The sequence below is a fragment of the Homarus americanus genome, unplaced genomic scaffold, assembly GCF_018991925.1.
Source record: "Homarus americanus isolate GMGI-L3 unplaced genomic scaffold, GMGI_Hamer_2.0 scaffold33226, whole genome shotgun sequence".
Taxonomy (NCBI): Eukaryota; Metazoa; Arthropoda; class Malacostraca; order Decapoda; family Nephropidae; genus Homarus; species Homarus americanus.
In genome coordinates this window covers 1-10,457 of record NW_024750933.1, presented here as the reverse complement: position 1 = coordinate 10,457, position 10,457 = coordinate 1, and the positions used below count along the sequence as shown (strand labels likewise).

Below are 10,457 nucleotides of genomic sequence, written 5' to 3'. Positions count from 1 at the left end.
TTGTATGATGCGAATGACTTAAAATAATGAATGTAAATAACACAGGCGTTGAGAGAGGAAGAGAAGCTGCACTCACCTGGCGGATCATGTTCAACTGTTGGCTAGAGCCGGCCAACACCCCCTAAAATACATACCTCCGCCTCCCAAACCAGCCACAACCAACCCCGCTTATGTGGCGCACTTGCAACTCCTGCGAGAATTGCAAGACTATGCAACAACACACAAATTGCATTGCACGATTGAAATTGATGACGCAACCGTTGGTACATAAATAGACGACTGATACATGACAAATTGGCTCAATCTTCTTATTTTATTTTATTGACTTACTAATTTTTGGAGTGATTTTAGCTTCGATCAAACAGGAAAATTACCCAAGAATACAAACGTTCGAGTGTGATTTTACACATGTCCTTAAAGGGCGTGTCCCCGTTAGTATAACTGGAGATATGTGCCTGCAGCTGCAAGGGGGGAGGGGGGGGGGAGTCACTGGTCCTCGGCTTCCATGCTGAGGTTTTCATGTAATGTTACATAATGGGGAGGTGAAGATAATTTAATTTGTTTGACTGTTTACTCTCTCTCTCAATCATTCTTTTTATTTTTTCTCTAGCCTTCTGTCCAGGGCCGGATTCAGCAGTGGACAAAGTGGGCAGCTGTCCAGGGGCCTCCACAATCTGGGGGCCTCCACATATTACAATATTTTATTTATTTGTTTATTCATTTGGATTATTTTTATTTTCATTCTTTAAAATTCATGTTTATCTATTCCATCATGGCTTCAAAATTCTCCAAGGAAATGTTTAAATTTCAAAATTTTCCCGGGGGGCTTACAGCGCCCCCCGGAACTCCCACATGTTTAGGCTCGCTTCACTCGCCACCCCACCCTCTTGGGCAGTTATAATGAGGGGGGCCTCCACAAAGAGGCTGCCCATGGGCCTCCACAGGTCTAAATCCGGCACTGCTTCTGTCTGATCCTCTTTTTCCGTTTGCCTTCATCCATATTTCTAATTTCTTACTCTTAAAACAGTTCCTCTTAGTTGGTTTGTTTCTCTCTCACCCCTTTCCTTCTCATCCCTTTTCTCTCTATCTGTCCCCCTTCTCCTTCACCCTCCCTCGCTCCCCTTTGCTCTGTACCTCCTCCTCCCTCCCTCTCAGTCATCCTCACCAACCTCCCTTTCCCTCCCCTCCTTCTATCCTCCCATTCTACCTTTAACTGCCGTCCCAGTTTCCTGTTTGCTACCGTGATGGACAGTGTAGCGCAAGTGCTGTCAGTCTCTTCATGTTTTTTAATGCTCTCCATTGTTGCCTAGTCATGGTCACCAAGGCAGTACTCCATGGCTCGTACCTGTTAATATCAGACATAGTTAATTAATGTGTTTTTGTTTGTTAAATCTCTTTGGGGATCGCATGAAGAATAGCCTTACAGCTTATTTTACCTGATGATTAAACGCCTTAACGTTACCTGGAGGTTAGGCTATATTCGGTCATGTTACGTTAGGTCATTTTAGATTAGGTTAGGTTAGGTTATTTTAGGTTAGGTTAATTTCGGTTAGCGTTAGGGGTGATTAATCTTAGAGTGAAATAAGAAGAGAGGGATGATCTTCAGGTAATCTGTTAAATCACACGTTCTTCACTACTTCCTGTCTCACCTGGTTACAAATCTTCTTAATTACGAAATTATCCAGTTTGTACATACCATTACTCAAATTTATATTGACGGATTCGGCATGTTTAATGAGACTAAATTCTATATTGTTCGTACTGTCAATTGAATTACAAGATAATATTGAGGAAGCATTATCCCAGTCAATGCAATGCTTATTATCCCTCAAATGAACAAACAGAGCATTGGATTCCTGGCCTGTCCTAACACTATATTTATGTTGTTTAAGTCTAGTTACAAGATCTTTACCTGTCTGGCCTAAGTAAAACATTACATTCCTTGCAAGGAACCTTATAAATTCAGCCACCAACACAATACAGGTGGTTGGGATAATGCCTCCTCAATATTACCTTGTAATTCAATTGACAGTAGAAACATTATAGAATCCAGTTTCATTAAACATACCGAATCCGTCAACACGAATTTGAGTAATGGTATGTACAAACTGGATAATTTCATAATTAAGAGGATTTGTAACCAGGTGAGACGGTTGGGTCATCTTACCCTCTGACCTGACTATCGACTACTGTGGTGTGGTGTTTTTGAAGATTAGTAGGGTCATTACCTAATACCTGACCATTGTGGACTTGATCTCACCCTCCTCTATATATAAGGACGAGTTGCGGAACCTTCTGAGTGGCACAGATAGCGAGAGCGAGGACGAGGATCCAGAAGAAGAGTTGGCGGAGCATGAAGTGCGAGTTAAACAGTTTTGGAAAATGTTTAACGTCAAGAAAGCTGTTGATATCTTGGTGGAGGCATGGGGGCAGCTGTCTGTGGCAACGATTCGTCACGCGTGGCGGCATGTGTTGCAAGGTATCCCAGGATGGTAGGCAGGGTCAACCTGTGGCTCAAGAGGCTCAGTCTGTTGCAGTGGTAGTGGACCTTGCAAGAGAAGCTGCACAGAGTGTTACAGCTGCAGGCTTCTCCGAGACCACCAACGACGACATCATGAAGGTAATCAGGAATTCTGAGGTGACTGCCGACGATATGTTGGAAGACGATGACGTCAGTGAGGAGGCAGAAGTTAACACATGGTGATATAAAGGATGTCATCGAGTTTGCCGAGAAACTCAAGTTCATCCTTTCCAAAGACCCTCTCAATCACTGATATGAAGTCTCCAATAACCATCTAGACCAAACTATGGAGCCGTATATCAAGATGTATCACGACCACATCAACGCTAGCCGTCAGCGTAAAATCACCGACTTCTTCGGCCGCAGCCAGCCCAAGTCAGTGATAGTGACAGTGATGGTGACTTTGAGGGGTTTGTCAGGGAGGCCCTGACATCTGTGGTGGATAGTGATAGTGATTCACCTGAGGACCACTAACCTGCCCTCTGCCTCGGAACCAGCCCCCATCCCCGTATGCCGACCCATCTCTTCTACTAACGTACGTGCTAAACCTTGATTTTTCTTTTACCTGGTATATTATTCTCTTATTGATATTTCTCTTCTATATTATGTGTGTGTGCATACCATCATAAAATTAAGATACTATTTTTACTACAACGTACGTATTGAGTCGGAAAAAGTGGAGTTTGGGGGTCAGCCCAGTCTCTATTTCAATTAAACCCATATGTTCCGTAAATGCAGACTATACTGTATTTAATTAATTGCATTAACACTAATTGTACAAGTACGAAATGGTATCAAGTTCAAACAAATCATGCTTAATAAAATACACAACCATTCAATTGACAACAGTGTTCTTCATTCAATTCATGGTTTTTACTATTGTGTTTCAAGTATCAGTTTATCTCTAAAGGCAGTTCTGTTCCTTCGTTTTTACATCGACACGAGTTGAAAATCCTCTTTCCGACAAGTATTTGCTTGACATACGAATAAGTGTGGTCATGGCTTCCTTGGCCACACTCAAATTTTCAGGTAATTTCAGCAGACACACCCGGAAATCTTCATAGCAAGATGTTCCGGCAAAGAGAGACTTCAGGGAAAAATCTACACTCTGGTCAAGAAGGACTTCCTTGTTTAGCGTGCAGGATAACTGGACATGCTGCATCAATAAAGGATTCGTTATCCACTTGGAGTCCTTCAGAAACTTCATCTTTTCTTTGGAAAAGTACAATTCCAGGTTATCCTCCATAACAGAGAGGGGGAGTTGCAATGATGATCCTCCTCTTTTCGTCCAGAACTGGAGAGGTTTCCTCCCATTTGCAGCTTTTGAAGAATTGCTCCAGTTCTTCAAAAGGAGTAAAGTTCATATCATCGACACATCTCTTCCAGTGATGCACTTTCAGCTTGAACCCCTGCACCTTCCCAAAGGTCTCAACACATTGCCCCCTTTTTCCTGCATAGAGGTTCAATTTGTTGAGAAGTTAAAAAATGGAAGCTAAATAGCAGTCTTGCCAGCAAATACCAATCACCCAACTTCCAAGTCTAGCCCTCATCGTTCACAAAGAAAACTTGAAGCTCATCTTTCAATTTCAGCACGTTAAGAGAGGACTTTGCCCCCTTTATAACCCAATTTTGGATGAGCACAGATGCAATTGACAAAGCCAACAATGCCTGTAATAGCTTCTCATTGTTGGTCTTCTCTGGTCTTTCTCCCTTGCACGGCTGAACACACAGTCGCTTGGTGGCCAGGGCTTCACGGTCAATGATACAATGGGTGGCGCAGCACTCAGGGGAGACAGCTTTGATCCACGCTACTACTCTTTGCTGAGCTCCCGTCATTGCTGCTGCCCATCTGTAGTAACACACACAATTTGTCCAATCCAAATGTAATTCTTCAATAAATTCATTTCCCTTTTGAAAAATTGCTACCCCAATGGTTTGAACACCTTTCCCTTTGCAAGTGGTGATACGACCGAATGATCTCAGTCTGGTCTGGGATGCCATCACGAAAACAGTGGTGAGTATTGTCTCTGAACCATATATTGTTTGAGCTTGACTCAAGCATTTTATTTTTCAACATTATTTGTGGGGGGGAGGGGGGTGGGGGTTGGGAGAAAGTGAAGGAGGCCAGGAGGATGTTGAAAATTCCTCAAGGGCGGAATGGAGTGAAAAAGGTTGAGAACCACTGGGTTATACCATTGTACAGTTTTGTTAGTGAGTATAGTTAGAATACTTCAAAGTTTGCAGTTGTGTAATAGATCTATAATTTACTTTAGTTCCCCCAAGAATGAAGTAACATTATCTAGTTAAACTTGTGGGGTATGGGATGTTTGGTTCACACTCAGGATGGGATGGAGAAAGGAAACTCACGATGTGCTCTCTGTATACATGTTGTATTGGATGTACAATGCAGCTTGGTACTGGGAAGGCAGCATGGTTACAAGCGTGATGTAGAGAGAGCTGGTTGGTGAGGATGCTCAGAGGAGGACCAGCTTGTGGGTCGCCATGCTCTCCGGCGGGAGCGAGGGCCGCCAGGCAGCGGCGGAGGAGGAGGAGGTGTTGCTGGCTGGTTGGTGTAGGTAGAAAAAGAGAGGTCACCACAAGGTCAGGTCTTAAATAGCGGGGGTTGGCGTGGCTTAGTAGTTGACCCCCGCTCCGTGGTGTATGGCGGCGCTGGTTGACCTAGACCACGAGGCATACACTGGGGAATTGGTGGGGTCGGCTACTCAGCGACAAACAGCGTTTGTAGGGGAGAAATCCACTACAATACTCCCCCTTCCCTCCAGGCGGTGTAGGAGACTTGTTGTCTGCAGGGTTGCATAGCACATGTGAGGCAGAACGGGTGGTGCATGCCTCATGTGAGACAATGGCGATGGCGTGGATGAGCCGGTCGCTGGACACAACTGTCTAGATACACAATATCTGTGGGAGTAGAGAGGGAGAAAAAGAGTGTGTGGAGGCGATGAATGTTGTTCTTCCCTCACGGCAGGTACAGAGTCGTCAGATGCGCCTGCTGGGGTGTGTGGGCATGGGTCAGGAGCAGGGGCTGCGTCAGCAGAAGCGGGTGAGGGCTCGTGACAGCAGCTGGGTCCACGACAGCAGCAGGGTGCAGGACATTAGCAGGGAGTACCTGAGGGAGAAAGGAGGGGTGTGTGGGTCCGCATCAGGGCGGCAGGGGTTGAGCGCTATCTATGAGTTAACAGTGTCACTAAACCATCATCACGAGTTACAGAGGAGAGTGTCTCGTCTGCAGATAATTCTGGGAGTGAACAACCACAATCAGCCAGGAAGATACGGGAGCTGTGTTCAAAACTCAAGGTCAAAGGTAATATTGATTAATCACTTTATTTGTCCGTGTTTTTAGCGTAAGATTAGTTTAAACAGGTTAATTATGATTGATATTCTGCGTAGTTGATAGGGTTAGGTCGGCAACACTTCATCTGGGTGAGTTCTTATCAATTAATGTCATTATTTACCTATGTTGTGAAGGTAAAATTTCATTTGTTGCCACTACGAAATCAAAGTCGAAATTGGTTAAAGTCATCTCGTACCCAAGACAACCTGTACCCATATATTTATATAGGTACGAACTGTCTCATAAATTGGGTACAAGCACGAGTAATTGGTTACGGGTTGACATGTTGTGGTGGGTCCAGCAGTCGAAACTGTTTTTCCGATGGTTTTTGAGGTGTTATGAACGAATTTGACCTTCATTTCTGGCGCAAATGAATAGCTTCTGCATTTGCATGATACTGAACACGAAAATGGAAACGAGAATAAACAGAGCCTAACAGAACATCACTTAACCAACCTAACCAAAGAAACCTAACCTAACCACTTGAGAAATTTACGCATGCACAAAATTTTTACATAATGTATAAAAACACCAATACCACCAGAAATAGTGTGCAGATTTGTTTCATTTTTTCACAATTTGTTCTAAGCATTATAGGAAGTATTTTAAAAGAGGCAATATTTATTAGAACCTAAGCTAACCAACTAAAGAAAACTACCTAACCTTACCTTACTTCCTAGCCAGACCAAAGAAACCTACCTAACTTCCTAGCCGGACCAAAGAAACCTACCTATCCTTACCTAACTTCCTAGCCAGACCAAAGAAACCTACCTAACCTACCTAACTTCCTAGCCAGACTAATTAAACCTACCTAACTTTACCTAACTTCCTAGCCAGAGGGCAAACTCCCCACCATATTAAACAGAAAATACTTATTTTGATATCTGGTACAAATGAAAGCAACTTTATTGAAGCATCATTATGTAATTTTATGTTTTTTGTGAGCATGAGAGTATGCTCAGACCGAATGGGTCAGTTGTAAACAAACAAGCAGATGACAACACATGCTGACTCGGCAGATTATTTGGAGGAGTATTTATAGTAAATAAATAATTTCTTCACGTACAAAACACATAGACATAATTTTAGTGGAGAGTGATAAGTTTTTCAGTGTTTTACCCTGCAATTTTCCTCATCCTTCATGCCCTGCCCATTACAGGTGATTTATGGTTGCAAATAGAAATAATAAATACTTATAATTAAAACAAAAAGTTGTCGTTTCCTGAAAAATACTTACTACTGTATAATGGTAAGAACATATGTGGGAAAAATTACCCAAATCGAATAGCACTTTCCGGTGGTAGCGGTTCCCTCATAAATTACCAAATTTTATCTCGACACATTCAATCAACTTGTGACCTCAACACTAAAACAAGAAGAGCATTACTGACGAAACTCCGAAAACACGAAAAGAATATAAGATCATAAATTTTTCCTCCGCTATCGGTAAAATAGGATAATGTTTTCTATATTATTATGACTTTCCCGGGTTAAGAGTGGTTAGGTAAGGTTTATAAAGGTCTGTTTGGTGTGGTTTTTATGCGATTTATCCCCACGTTTTCCTTCATCTTCAAATCATGGAAAGTATCTCCTTAAATAACCATTAGCGGCAGAAAATAAGGCCATGTTCATTCAAATCACCGTAAAAACATAAAAAAAAAACACCAATTCCTATTGTGGCCCCAAACAAATCTTTTTCATATTTTGTGTTTTAGTTTTAAATATAAGTTATGTAGTGAGAGATGAACGGTGTTGTATTAGATGAATATTATGAAGTGGACATTTTGTTTCTTGTAGCACAAAAAATAAGTTAGAAAAGATAATTTAGATTTGGATGACCTGTGTGTAAGACCAGTGAGTTGTGGTGAGCTGTCGGTGCTGTGTGGTGAGCCGTGTGAGCTATGTGTGGTGATGAGCCATATGTTTGGTGATGAGCTGTGTGTGGTGAAGAGCCGTGAGTGTGGTGATGAACTGTATCTACCATTATTATTGTAGGGGAACTGCAATTTTTCTTTGCGAATAAGGGAGGAAGATGCATTACAAATATTGAATGGGGGTGTTAAAATGTGAATTGAGGATAAGCGGTGTTGCAAATAGTGAGGTCATCCTGTACAGTACTGTATTGTATACCCTTTCTTCCCACAGATAGTGCAGCCAGGTGTAGGCATCACCTCTCCTTGTTTATGACACTTATTGGTATGGCTGGGTGATGGCTGTGAGATTAATAACTTGTAAGTATGATTTATTGGGTCATTATTTTTATTATTTGTTGACTTAAACATATTTACTAATACAGTATAGTATATCAGAATAAATAATAATATATATTGCAATGATGGAGAGTTTATTTGTAAATATTGCTGAAATAATTAAATCTGGATAAGATGCAAGTTTAGATGAATAATGTACAGTATATCTATATCATTTGAGGAGGAACTGTATAAAGAAACTGGAATACCTGTATAGCGAACTTGCTGAGGAACGTGAAGTAAGGAAGTTTGAACAACAGTTGAGAGATAGGAAAATATAACATGAGGAGAACTTAAGTACTGGAGTTAATGGTAAATATGAAAACATACCAAGTTGTGACCCCTTGTTTTGTCGGTTAAATATAAAGGTAGAAAGTTCACTCGTTGACTATTTTCCTCTTTTCAGATTTGCGTGGAGGTGCAAGAATAAGGATTTTCAAGCTTCAGCGGAAGACAGGGGACACAGGTTACGTAAGGGTTTAGATTTTGTTCAGTACCAAATTGAAACTAAACTTTGTCAAGCCAAACTTAAGTCCCTTGTGTATGTGTCCCTCTCTTGAGCTTAGTAAAATCATCTGGTGTCTCTGTAGTCTAGGGGCTAAAATATGTCATCATTTTGTTTTAGTCACAAGAAAATTTTGAGTGTTGTGAATATTTCTCATCTTTTGTGTACAGTCTTTGTTGATTTTCATTGTGTACTGTATATTATAGTTCTGGTTCAGCATTGTCAGTGTTTAGGCTTCTTGGCTGCCAGCTGTGTGATGTGTTATTATTTTCTTGTGTTAGTTAATGTATTATGGGAGTCCTGTACAGTATTTGATTGAGTTTATCCCATATTGTGGTTCCTCGTGTGTGTGTGTGTGTTCCGGAATTGAGTATAGTTATGTTATGTTCTGTGTATGTGTTACTGTTTGTGTATTTGCTGGTCTGTGCTTTGCTGGTCTTCCGAGGACTATGTTTCTTACTGTCTGTCAGTGCCATAGCAATGAGGAGGCAGCACGGGGGCCATTATTAAGCGTGACTCATAATAGATTTGGAAATTTGCTAAACATAAATTATATATTCAGTTCTAGTCTTGATCCAACTAATTTAAAAGAATATTGGCAAAATTTTCCAAGTTTTTATTCGTCTCATGTTGCGGAAGATTCACTCTGTCGGGATATAATGGACTGCCATATGCTGCTTATGAATGGCCAAGCTATCACAGTGCTGACAAATGCTGGAGAACTCTTTAAAGTCATTATCATGTATGGCAGATATGTTTTCCCTGATGTTGGCATAGCACTTGTTTTAATGCTGACTATGGCTGTCTCGGTGGCTTCTTGTAAGCCAACATTTAGCCATCTAAAAATAATTAAAAACCACCTCTTATCATCTATGAAACAGGAGAGCCTTTCATACCTCTCATTACTCTCAATTGTGTTAACATTTCTAGAGTGTGTTGATGCTGACGGGATCATAGATTTATTTATTTGTAGCTTATTCAGTATAGCTTGAGTTGTAGTCTACTAACATGAACCTATTTTAAATCATTGTATATTTTTCATAAGTAAGTTTATATAGCTTCATGTTGTGAGTTTGGGTAGTGAGTAAAGTTGGGTAATCTTGTATTTAGGTCCTTCACGCCAGACTTTATCAAAAGCTTTTAGACACATCTGTAAGTATAATGCTGCACTGATCTCTGTTGTTGGCACTATAGGTGTGTTTGTACCTCTGTTTTTGTAGAATCCATGTTGCCTCGGGTTTTACTAATCAGTGCTCGTCTTCGAGGTATAGTAATATCTTTGTGAGGCAGAATCCCTCAAACCCCATAACTCTCCGCTAGCCGGAATTTAAATTTTCTCGGAAAATCGTTCCCAAAGCCGGAATTTTCCAGAAAAATCCAGCTTTGAGAACGATTTTCCGAGGGACACATTTTCTGGAAAATTCTGAGATTATTTTCCCAGTCTCCGGAAAATTCCGGGGATGGGGGATGAAATGAAAAATTTCTGGAACTTCTGAGAATTTTTTCTGTTACTCAAAAATTCCTTAGATGAGGGATTTTTTCCAGCTTTGAGAGAGTCGTCTCATTATCCGGTAATCTCTCATTCCTGGAAGTGCTCTACACCAATTGTTCCGGCTAATGGAGATATGACTAGTTTGTGAGTCGGTGGTTGATAAGAATTTCCAGAAATTTTCCTGGGATTTTGAGGAATGATGTAGGCCTATAGTTCTCTTCTTGGGTGAAATGCTTACCTCATAGTTGGTTTAGTTGCCTCTTTCACTGACTTTTTACCTATTTCAACAAAAGTGTTTTAGTGTTTGGTCCTTTCACATTGTTTATCTTCCTCTTGTT

General features: G+C 41.1%; 1 long non-coding RNA gene across 1 annotated transcript; it reads left to right on the top strand.

The window, feature by feature from the left end:
- The first annotated feature begins 5,630 nt into the window (after positions 1–5,630).
- Positions 5,631–9,997, top strand: LOC121854514. Its single transcript, XR_006086560.1, has 3 exons — positions 5,631–5,843; positions 8,019–8,104; positions 8,529–9,997. It is a non-coding gene; the product is annotated as an uncharacterized LOC121854514 (long non-coding RNA).
- Positions 9,998–10,457: the final 460 nt, after the last annotated feature.